Below are 12,283 nucleotides of genomic sequence, written 5' to 3' on the forward strand. Positions count from 1 at the left end.
ACTGGGTCCAGTGTGTCCTGAAACAGTCAATAATCAGTAAAAAATAATGGACCTTCGTTGCACTTAAGCTATGTGCAGCAGTTTGCAGACACACCTTGAAAGTGCTCCTGTGATTCCTAATCAATCACCCAATTTCAGTATCTGACCTTTTCCCTGGTCTTTTGCTCAAATGCAATCAAATCCTCACAGCAGTGATCCAGCACCATTCTAAAGCCTTGTCAGGACTGGAGCAACTGTCAGTTATTCATTCATTTATTCATTCCACTTCATCCTTATCTGGGTTGTGGTGGGTCCAGATCCAATCTGTAACACACAAAACAGGGTGTCTGTCCATTGCAGGGCATCACACAGTCAACCAATCCCTCACCCTCTACAGCACCACTTAATGCACTCTACTGCACCACTAAAGAAGAGATTTTCAAAGCTGTTTAATGACGGAAGGCATTTTCGAGACTATTTGTTGCACTGGGGCAGCTGTGCCCATCTGCTTCTTAATCAGTCGTGCGGGTACAAATGTGCATTTAGTAAAATGCCTGTTAAATAGATTCATTTGTTTCAAAAACTGAAGTGGACTTTACTCTGTTGTTGATGCAAAATGAATAACAAATTAAAACTAAAGACATTTGTTATTACATTCATTTTTGTTTATGTGACCTTTTCTGGAGAAATAAAAGCAGAAATAATATAAACCTCCTCAGTTTCTGAGTGTTTTCAATGCCCCGTTTGTGACCTAATTTAGTGGTGTAATACATAGTTTTTGTAGGTCATAAGTGGCTGGGTGGGTGGCTGAACGTCTTTTAATTATTTAAAAATGTATAAAAATAAAATAAACTAATATATATATATATAGTTATTTTAAATAAATGAATAAATTAATTTTGACTAAGAGTTGGCAGCTGAAGGTTTTGGGAAGATGCTGGGGCATTATGGGAAATGTAGTGCCTGTAGTGACTTTGTATGGCATGCTCTGTATTTCTGCTCAGCAATCCAGTGCTGTGTCCAAAAATGTGCCCTGTTCACTCTCTAATGCACTTTTTTGGGGTTGTGTCATTTTGTAGTAGTGTCTAAAATAATAATAATAATAATAATAATAATAATAATAATAATAATATTAATAAATAAAGTGGACAATTTTCAGTGCACTCATACAATCCCACAATGCACCACAAATAAAGTGTGCAACCCATGTACACTAGCAGATTATTAGATTAGATTAGATTTAACTTTATTGTCATTGTGCAGAGTACAAGTACAGGGCCAATGAAATGTAGTTAACATCTAACCAGAAGTACAATATATAACATTATATAAGATTATACAAAAAATACAATATACATAAATATACATACATAACATAAATACATAAAATATACATAAGATTATCCTTGTTTCATTGTGTTGTTTGGTAAAAAGGAAAAGATAAAGTACATGAGGTAGTGTGCAAAATTGTTTACTACCTTCCTGATTATGGTTCCCTATAATAGTAATAGTGTGTAGAAAACGTTTTCAGACACATGGCAGAAGGTCCTGTACAATCCCACCAGTTTTCAGCTCAAATCTATGCCCTTGCTCCAAACCTTATGCAAATTAGAGGCGTCACAGGGTGGAACAGGAGCAAAAAGAGAGAATAAAGAACATCTTTGATCTCTGCAAAGCTCTGGCTTTCTCCTCTTAATGCTTTTTCAGTTTCCTAATTATGGGCATGTGTGAGGGTGTGTGTGGCCCCAGGTCCTTGCTCTGATCAGCCATTTAGTGAGCCCTCTGAAGGCTTTCAGTGTAAATATGGCACTGAGCTAATGTTAGACTCCAGGAATGGCCTTTGGTACACTATGAGGTCAAAGATGACCATCAGTCAGCACTGTATCCATCTCTCTCTCTCTCTCTCTCTCTCTCTCTCTCTCTCACACACACACACACACACACACACATCCAGTTTGTCACCTTGGGTCACTGACTGTGAAGAGTTTGATATGTTCTCTCTGTGTCTGCTTTGGTTTCCCACTGTCCAAAAGTAAATTAATAAACAAATAAAAACACAACACGATGGTACGTGGAATGCTGATGTAAAAGTGTCCACAGGTGTGAGTGTTCATATGTGTTCATAATTATTAAACCATTATTTGGTGAAACACATAAACAAAATGCGAAACACACGTCTCCTTATATCCACTCATTCAAATACAACTAAGAGAAAGTGAAAATAAATGATAGCAGATAATAGACTTAAATAAGGTGATAGAGATGATCATGGGCAGTGGATGGAGGTATGGATCCTCTCTCTCTCTCTCTCTCTCTCTCTCTCTCTCTCACTCTCTCTCTCTCTCTCGTGTCAAGTGTAACACGTGTAGAATTAACGAGCGTTGCGTGTCGCGCGCCTCTGAACGCAGCCCGAGGCGCGTGGTGAGACAAAAAGCAACGGGAGCGCGCACCACACGTTTTGTCTGCTATCAGTGAAGTGATCGCGCGCTTTTCACTCCCGCCGAGCCGCAGCCACCAGAAACCTCTCGCTCTCTCTCGCTCACACACACACACACACACACAAACACACATCAGCTGTACAAAACGTATGTGTGTTTGAATGAGTGAGTGTGTGTGTGGTTGGTTTTAACTATTTAAGGACCTCGGCACTTTCCAAGACGGTCACATGACCAACAAACACGTGACTTGCAAAGGACCTGACTTGTAACTCACTCACTCATTCACTCACATGCTCGCTGACTCATATATTCACTCTCACACATCCACTCATTTACACACTCACGTTCATTATAACTCACACACACAGTCACTCGTTTACTCACTCACACACTTATACATTCACTCACTGGCTCACATTTAAACACTCACACATTCACAAACTCACTCACCCATTCACTCACGTCCACTTGTATTCACTTGTCACTCATTTCTTCACTCATTTACTCGCTTATTTTAAAAATGCCCTTAAATTTTAAGGTGCCCCCTGGTGGCTGTGAGGTCTTAAGCCACCAGTAACTTATTTGATAGAGCTGACAGTGTGTGTGTGTGTGTGTGTGTGTGTTTTCCCATCCTTATCATTTCAGCCGTTTCTTGTGATTTTTGTGAGGGTTTTTTTATATAAACTAAGTTTAAACTATTGTTCAGACCCACGTTTCTAACAGACGTGTCCTTGATCTGTCTTTACATATTTGTTTTGTATCTTCTTCCAAAAGAAAACAAAGTCCCAATCTGATATGTATCCACTGTGAGGAATGGCACAGACATGTGTTATTTGGACAGACTGGCTTTTGTGGAGCTGCCAGAGAGGAGGAGGGGGAGGAGGAGAAGAGTTTGAGCCGGGATGAATATTTCAGGAGCTTTTTCTTTATGCTGTAACTTTGGGTAATGTTTTTCTCTGTTCCACAAGTTAATGCAGCATAAACTTCCCCTGTTTACAGTCTGAGTGGCCTCTTGTATTTAAAGCCAATGGGGTAATGGCCGTTGGCTGTAATGTATCCTATGAGTGTGCATTATTGATAGCCCCTACCCCCTCAGTCACACAGCCCTATAGAGAGGTTAAATGCAGTATTTCTGTTGTCATGGAATATTTACCATCAGTCCTGTTAGTATTGATTCTCTCTCTCTTTTTTCTTTTTTTTAATAAATAACTAGATATACTCTGATTGTAAATTTTTAATGTGCCAATCAGGCCTTGAAGCAGAAGGAAGAAATGGAAAGGTGGGTGTTGTAAGTAACAGGGCAGTGGGGCGGAGAGTGTATGGGAGTGTTGGTCTCTGTGTGTGTGTGTGAGAGAGAGAGAGCGAGAGCGAGAGAGAGAAAGAGTGTGTGTGTGTGTGTGTGTGTGTGTGTGTGTGTGTGTGTGTGTGTATGTGTGTGTGTGTGTGTGCTTGCAGATGAGGTGAAATTGGATAATTTACTGCTTGGATGCAGAAGAGCGAAGTTCCTCTTCTTCAAATTTACAAGTAAAGTAGCTAATAATGGCAGGCAATTAGAAAGGCGGCTGCTAGCTGCTGGAAAAACAGAGGATGGAGCTGTAGCCTGTTCGGATTAGAGGATGTATTACAGAGAGAGAGAGAGAGAGAGAGAGAGAGAGAGAGAGAGAGGGAGGGAGAGAGAGAGAGAGAGAGAGAGAGAGAGAGAGAGAGAGAGAGAGAGAGAGAGAGTCACTAATAGAACTAAGTGTGTGTGAATGGGTGTACACACAGTTGCCTTATTATTCAATACCTTGTATCTACCCTTGGTTTAGGCCATAAATATCAAAACATGGTCAAAACAATGCATAATACACATCATCAGTAACACAAATATCTGCTAGCACTCCTATAGAGTTCCAGTACTATGTGAGTGATAGGCTGACAGCAACATACTGAAGCTTGTACAAGATGTGTTGTATTTAGTTTGCAACAGTATTATTAAGTTTTACAGTGACTCCTTCAGTTAAAATAAATAAATAAATAAAGGTGCTACAAAATGTTCACTGAGCAATGCCAAAAGCCCAAACACAAACAAAAATAACACACACACTTTTGGTTCCATAAAGAGCCATGTTTGTTTAAGAGCTGTGTGTGTGTGCGAAGAACCTTTTAAAAGTTTAAAAATGTATCTATAACTTGACCTTAAGGTTAAGTGGCAAAGTTTACGCTTAACGCTAAAAAAAAAAAAGCATTAAAGGAGCAGTAGGTATTATTTGTTTACCATAAAATTTCAGCTTTTTGATGCTTGACTGACCTTTAATAGACAATAGAGAGAATAGAGCCTCTGACTTTGCTACTCTGGGCTCAGCACTGCAGAAACTGTACTATGTAATTTTAGGAGGAGGGGAGGAATCTGTAGAAAATGACCCATCATGATTTCAGAACAGTGCGGTTAAAGTGAATTACACACTACCGCTGTAGGGAGGGCAAGAGAATCAAATATTCTGTAGTGTTTCTTTAACACAATAAAAAGTCCAAGAGAATCAAAAGTAGTTTGATTCCAGTTTTAAAAAAAATGTGCCCCACATAGTCCTCACTACTGTGTGAGTGTGAGTGTGTGTGTGTGTGTGTGTGAGTGTGGTGGAGAAGAAGCTGATGAAAGGTGCTGTTACACTTGCAGAGGACAATGCCTGTAAATGCCACACTTCAGTGATGAGGAGGGATTTGTCTGTAATTAATTTGTGAAGATTTCCCTCCCCTCTGTGGTGAGAGATTGCGTGCGGGCGAGAGAGCTTTACTTACAGCAGCAGCTTGCAGCAAACGCTTCCAGCTCAGTATCATTAAAAAAATCAAGTGTCCCATCCTAACTCCACCTGGATCAGCTCACGGCTCGGACAAATGACAGGAATTACTGCATATCCCTTTTCAGGCACTTCTAATACTCAGGCTGCCCTATATGCTAGATAGGAGAACTTTGCAGGAGGATTATTCAAAAAAAAACAATGTATATATTTATCTATGTTTCCTCCAGACAGGGCACCTTATTTGGCATGTTTATTCTTAATCAGAAAACATTTACTTAAATGTACCTTTCAAAATATTCTTCGGAACAGCTACATTCATTATTATTATTATTATTATTATATTTTATGCAAATATTTTTCATGATGATTAACAAGCTGTTTACATTAATTCCTCAGTCCACCTTAAATGGTGCAGTAATGACCTTCCGTTTGATTTTCCATTCCACTTTAAAGGAATGCTAGGTAAGATTTGGTGTATTTGCTCCTGGGAATATTTAAATATACACCCACATATACATACACTTGCAGATTGTAATTCATTTTTACAGCAAGTTCTTGAAGTCAAAGGGGAAGAGGTGTGGTTTCCTACCCTCCTTCAAAACTTACACAGTGCAGTTTCTGCAGTGCTGAGCCTGGAGCATCAATGACAGAGGGTCGGATCTTTCTATTACAGGTCAGTGAAGCATCTCAGTGATTTTTGAAATTGTAATTTTAACGTGAAAACATTACCTAGTGTTGCTTTAAAGGGTGCAGCAAATACATTCTGATACATTTTCCACATATTTTTATATGAATTTCTTATTCCACCTGCTGTAGGATTGAAACCTTGTACCATAAAAGAAAATGGAAAGATTGGCAAATTAATATAAAACAATGATGAATGGAACTGTAATCTGTTTATTTATTTATTTATTTATTTCTCGTTCCAAATAAAAGTAATAAAATTAAAATACATTCTCTTCCCTACAAGAGAATATACTTAGTGAGGTATTTTTGTAGCTAAATAATGTCACTATAGCTACTGTAGCAAAGTTTATCCTAGGATTTCATTTAAAAAATATTACACACAACAGACAAATGCTGACATCACATTCAATTACAATGTCACTACCACAGCTGACACAGCAGAGTGGCTAAAGGCTAATTCCCCTCAGTCTGGAGAATCATTTGAGCAGAATAATGTTGTATTGACGCAATGGCACTGACAGAAGTGGTGTTCCACGTGTGAGTGTATAATTTAAAGTTGCGTGGTCACAACGTTACCATGGTGACAGCATAAGTTGACATGACCTCCAGAGAGAACACACTTCTCTGTATTTCGGAGCAGAAATATTATTTATTTTCTAACTATAACATCAGGGAAGGTTTCATAGGTTATGTCATGTTTTTTTTTTCTTTTCCCTCAGCAAATTGATAAATTCACGGAATTAAAAAACGTCTCTGTAAAATGAAACATACGTTTCTCCAAAATAGTAACTAGACACAAGAAGGAATAAACCTTCTTATCTTTTAGTGGAATTCAATGTAAATAGGGTTTATTCCAAGTAATTTTGGAGCATTTCTATTGGTCCAATCATCATGCAATTTTTACACACTATGAAGGAAAGCTGCTGTGTTCAAATGATGTATTAAACTAAAAATGGACAAAAATGGAGATACCTGTTGTTTCATTGAAGAAAGCAACAATATTAAAGGGGATGTGTTAACCCTTTAAAGCCTGACACATCAAATAATAATACAATACATTTTTTTGGAAAATTACACATTACGTGGACCTTCAACTAAAAATCCTAATGTAGTTAATTTTTACATTTTGGATCATATAAATTTTTAATGCATCATATTTAGGCATTTAACAATATATTTTTTCTTTAACTTGTCTTTCATTTAGTTCACTGCATCAGCTAAAATTGTTCTTTAGACCTCTTTACAATTTTTTCTTAATTTTGATTAATTTCAATTAAACAATGAATAGCAAATGATTGTCTTTGTTCTTCAGGAAAACGTAACATTGAGCCGATGACAAACACTGCTCCAGATGTCCCAGAGTACTCTGTTCTTCATCCTGACCTTTTTACATTTCATATACTGATAGTAATAAAAGCACAAAAAACACAAAAAAATCCTAATGTAATGTTTTTTGTTGATCTGCACAACCGTGTTTCCATATTAAGAGGAACTACAGCTGTTTCTGTTACTGTCTGAACATTGGCTTCAGGTATGAGGTCATCCCACACTCATCTGTATCATCATCTTCTTCCTCTGAATCTGTCTCACAAAATCTATTTCGACAACTGAGGCAACCCATGTAATGGTTTGATAAATGCATGGAAATGCTTCCACTTCATTAATAGTTCAGTAGAGAACTCAGAACACTTGCTCCAAAAGGACTGAAGTTTATTTCAATATTTCTTTTCATTAGATGATGAAAGAGCCACCTCCAACAATCATGTATCATATCTGATACGTTTGGCTTTAAAGGGTTAAATTATTTTTACTTCTTTTATTTTGAAATAAAACCGGGCGTTCACCAGGGATTGTTTAAAATTTCATGTATAATTGTAAATGTAAAACAAAAAAAAAGTAATGAGTACTTTAAATGATGGGCCTTTGTATTTCACAGACACAAAGAGTTAAATGTATTCCGCTGTATGTGTTTCTCTCTACAGCTGGTGGTTTTACTGAAGAGGAAAATCAGTAGTTCTACATGACAGCATTTACGCACACACGAGAACACATACAGTTCCTCTCCTGACCAATGCAGAGGCAGATAAAGCTACGGTGATGAAGGCCACCTCCACTGGACAACCTTTCAGGGTTCTTTCATCTTTTAAAGGGATATTTTAGATTACATGAGGAAGATTAAGCCTCTCTCATCTCCTCTCCTGCGTGTGGGCTTTTTTTTTTCTTTTTTTTTTAGGGGCTGCTGGAAGATACAGAAGGCTCCAGTGGAGAGTCACCGTTAAAAAGAAAGAGAATGCGAATCAGTGAGACGAATGCTCATGGCATCAGAAATGGCAGTTACAATGTTTGACCAGAGGCTATCGATAGCAAGCCAAGTCCTGGCGTCCATTTTCAGGCCACATTATCACCTGGAGATATAGAGCCATAGCTCTGGAATTGGACAAAGGGAGCAAACTCGATCCATTCATTTTCTTCTAGTGACTTGGAGAATCACAGTGAGCAGGAGAGTGGGACTTTTCCCTTTGTACTTGTTGCATCCAACCTATTATTCATTCATTCATTCATTCATTCATTCATTGTCTGTAACTGCTTATCCAGTTTAGGATCTCGGTGGGTCCAGAACCTACCTGGAATCACTGGGCGCAAGAGAGGAACACACCTGTCTAAATTTGACCATATAACCCCAGTTCTCTCGTCCCTACACTGGTTACCCGTACAATTATGCATTGACTATGAAATTCTCCTCTTAGCTTATAAATCTATACATGGTTTAGGCCCACAGTATCTTACTGAACTTCTCATACTTTATTGCCCGCCACGTACACTTCGTTCACAGGATGTCCGTCTACTCTTAGTTCCTCGCGTTAAGAAAAACACTGCAGGAGGAAGAGCATTTTCTCACAAAGCTCCTCAACTCTGGAATAGCCTCCGGTTACTGTTCAGGGCTCAGACACACTCTCGATGTTTAAATCTAGATTAAAAACCTACCTTTTCAAACAAGCTTTTGGTTAATCACTCACTTTCAGGTTACTCCTTCTCTATTAGTGTTTGAGCTGGTTTTCATATTATCACTACTTTGTATTAACCCTGTCATACTACCATAGCTACAGCTTTTTTAGTGAGCTTTCTGGTAACCGCCAACACACTGTCTGTTGCTGGGTTCTCTTGCCTGGCCTGTGGAAGCTTTTTTCGCAGGACAATTTTGCCCGTCCTTCACCTTGAACCTACTAACCTTTGTATTTTTATTTGTTCCCTTTGTCTGGTTTTCTTTCTTTCTCCTGTCTCTCTAATGCTTTGAGATGTCCTGCTGCTCTCCAGGTGTTGCCCTGATCCAGCCCCTGACCCTGTGTGTCCTGTACAAGATCCTGGCCTTGTCTCATCTACACTATCATGCTTGGCCATGCTGTTTTATCTCAGATTAACTCACACAGAACCACTGATCACCTCCTCCTTCCTCAGACTCATATATCACTAATAGTCTACATTCACATTACTATAACCCCTTCATTAGTTCACTTTTACTTCTGTTCTGTTCTCTGTTGTGTCCCCGGTGTCGACCCGAGGAGGATGGGTTCCCTGTATGAGTCTTGGTTCCCTCCAAGGTTTCTTCCTCGTGTGCTGAGGGAGATTTTCCTTGCCACTGTTGCCCCTGGCTTGCTCATAGGAGGATTGGACCCGGATCTCTGTAAAGCTGCTTTGTGACAACTTTTTGTTGTGAAAAGCGCTATATAAATAAAATTTGATTGATTGATTGACACCCTGGAGGGGGCGCCAGTCCTTCACAGGGCAACGAACACACTCACACATTCACTCACATACTCACATTTTGAGTCGCCTATCCACCTACCAACGTGTGTTTTTGGACTGTAGGAGGAAACCGGAGCACCCGGAGGAAACCCACACGGACACAGGGAGAACACACCAAACTCTTCACAGACAGTCACCCGGAGCAGGACTTCAACCCACAACCTCCAGGTCCCTGGAGCTGTGTGACTGCATCACTACCGTATCAGTTGGTCAAGAAGTTTCGGCGCTTGTTTCCATATTTAGAGGAAATAAAGTTGTTTCTGTTACTGTCTGAACCTTGAGGTATGAGGTCGTTTGACAGGTACAATACACTACATCTACGAAATGGAACAAAAATGCTTAGCTTTACTACAAGTAACATCAAACAAATCATACCTGGAATTGCTTCAGTTTAGCTATAAAGTAGTCTTGAGATAGCCATGTGGGTTTCCTCTGGGTGCTCCGGTTTCCTCCCACGGTCCAAAAACACACACTGGTAGGTGGATTGGTGACTCAAAAGTGTCCGTAGGTGTGAGTGAATGTATTGTGTGTGAGTGTGAAACTATGTCTTAGGACTCTAATGATGTAAAGATTGGCTACGATGTTTTCTTTCAGCTCTTCTTCTATTTTGTCTTCACGTGTACAGAATTCTCGCTTTGTTTCTGTCTATTTTTGCCTCTGGGTTTAGTCCCTCTAGGCTCCACAGTATTTCTTGGTCTTCTGTTGTTATTATTTTATTATTTTATGCCTTGCCCTATTTTGTAATAAAGTCCAAACTGCTGACGTCTGTCTTGAGCCTTTGCTTATGTGCTGTAAGCAGCTAAAGATGGCTTTTTTTACATGGAGTTAACAAAATATGGGGGATCACATTCCCTCCCCCTTCCACTACAGACGAAATACAGTTTATGCGTAGCTCATGTTGTATTTCTTTTTAATACAAATAAATATCATTAAAGCATAATTATGATAATTATTATAATTATAATTATGAAACCTGTGAAGCATTGTGTAATTTACACATTAAAACTTTAGAATTTCATTTATTAATAAATTGCTTAACTAAGTAGTACCACCGGTGATACACGTACCACAGTTTTGAAGTGGGCTAAAGTTTTGAAATTGTCTCATGTGACTTATGCCAGCTTGGCGGCAGGTTGCCATGTTGGTAGGGGAGCCGCAGTACTTTCACGCAGCCGTTCTGACCTTCACCCCACTCTCCCCATGGAACTGTGTCCTCCTGCCCACCATAATGAAATCCCCATTGTCAGGTCTTCTCATCTCCTCACATTTAAAGTGCTTAATTGTCTTCAGTATCGTGCTGGGACTAATTAATCTGTGTTTGCTGCGCCGACCTCTTCATTTATTCGGTGGGATGTGCATCCACAAGACAGAGAGCCAAGCCAGTTCTGAAGGGTTGCGATAGGGTAATGCATAACCAGAGTGTGGCTCAGAGCTGCTGGACCTGGGGAACAGGCAGCTGCTCTTTAAAGATATATTCCCTCAATCTGGAACAAAAACTTTGGGTTGCCAGTTTTTTATAGGTGCAGTAACATCATATTTAGACTCAGAGGCAAGGGTTTGCACATATATATTTAAGTAAGGTACTGATCGATTTCCTTTACATTTTGCATCTACCTGAGTAAAGAAGCATACAATTCACTCAGCTCTGTTCATTCCGCAGGATGTTCTAAGAACTTCTATTGCACTTCTACAAGACGTTCATTCATTCATACATTGTCTATAACTGCTTATCCAGTTCAGGGTCGCGGTGGGTCCGTAGTCTACCCAGAATCATTGGGCGCAAGGCGGGAACACACTCTAGAGGTGGCGCCAGTCCTTCATAGGGCAACACACACTCACACATTCACTCACACACTCAAACCTATGGACACTTTTGAGTCCCCAATCCACCTAACAGCGTGTGTTTTTGGACTGTAGGAGGAACCCACGCAGACACCGAGAACACACCAAACTCCTCACAGACAGTCACCCGGAGCAGGACTCGAACCCACAACTTCCAGGGCACTGGAGCTGTGTGACTGCGACACTACAAGATGTTAAGTACTCTATATTTTTGTAACTATTATATTCCATTGGAATATATGTGTACAGTCTTAATATAATTTTCCCTTAATAAAACTTTCTTTCAATTAAAGGCAATGGATGTATTTAGAACCCTTAGCTATAGTCTTGAAAATATTAGTCAAGCTAATTTATCCAGTCATTATATATATATATATATATATATATATATATATATATATATATATATATATATATATATATATATTCAGAATAATTTGTGCTATTTTCAAGAACTAAGCTTTGAAACAAACATGTTTATTCTAGTTTTATATTGACAAATTGTCTGCTAATTATCTGGTAATTTACTGAGATGATTTAACTCGATAAATACCTAAAGCATGTGAAAAAATGCAAAGCCAAAGGCTGAAAAATCATCTAATAATCGCACGTCCCATAATGAGAAATATTAAATAATCTGACCTCATTGATGCTGATTTGACCTGCTATCACTTCTGCAGCCAGGCGCATTGATGTGTCACTGTAACAGCCAAAGATATGAATCAAAGCTATTTCATTAATTAAAGGAGGTTC

The sequence above is a fragment of the Hoplias malabaricus genome, chromosome 16 (genome assembly GCF_029633855.1).
Source record: "Hoplias malabaricus isolate fHopMal1 chromosome 16, fHopMal1.hap1, whole genome shotgun sequence".
Lineage (NCBI taxonomy): Eukaryota > Metazoa > Chordata > Actinopteri > Characiformes > Erythrinidae > Hoplias > Hoplias malabaricus.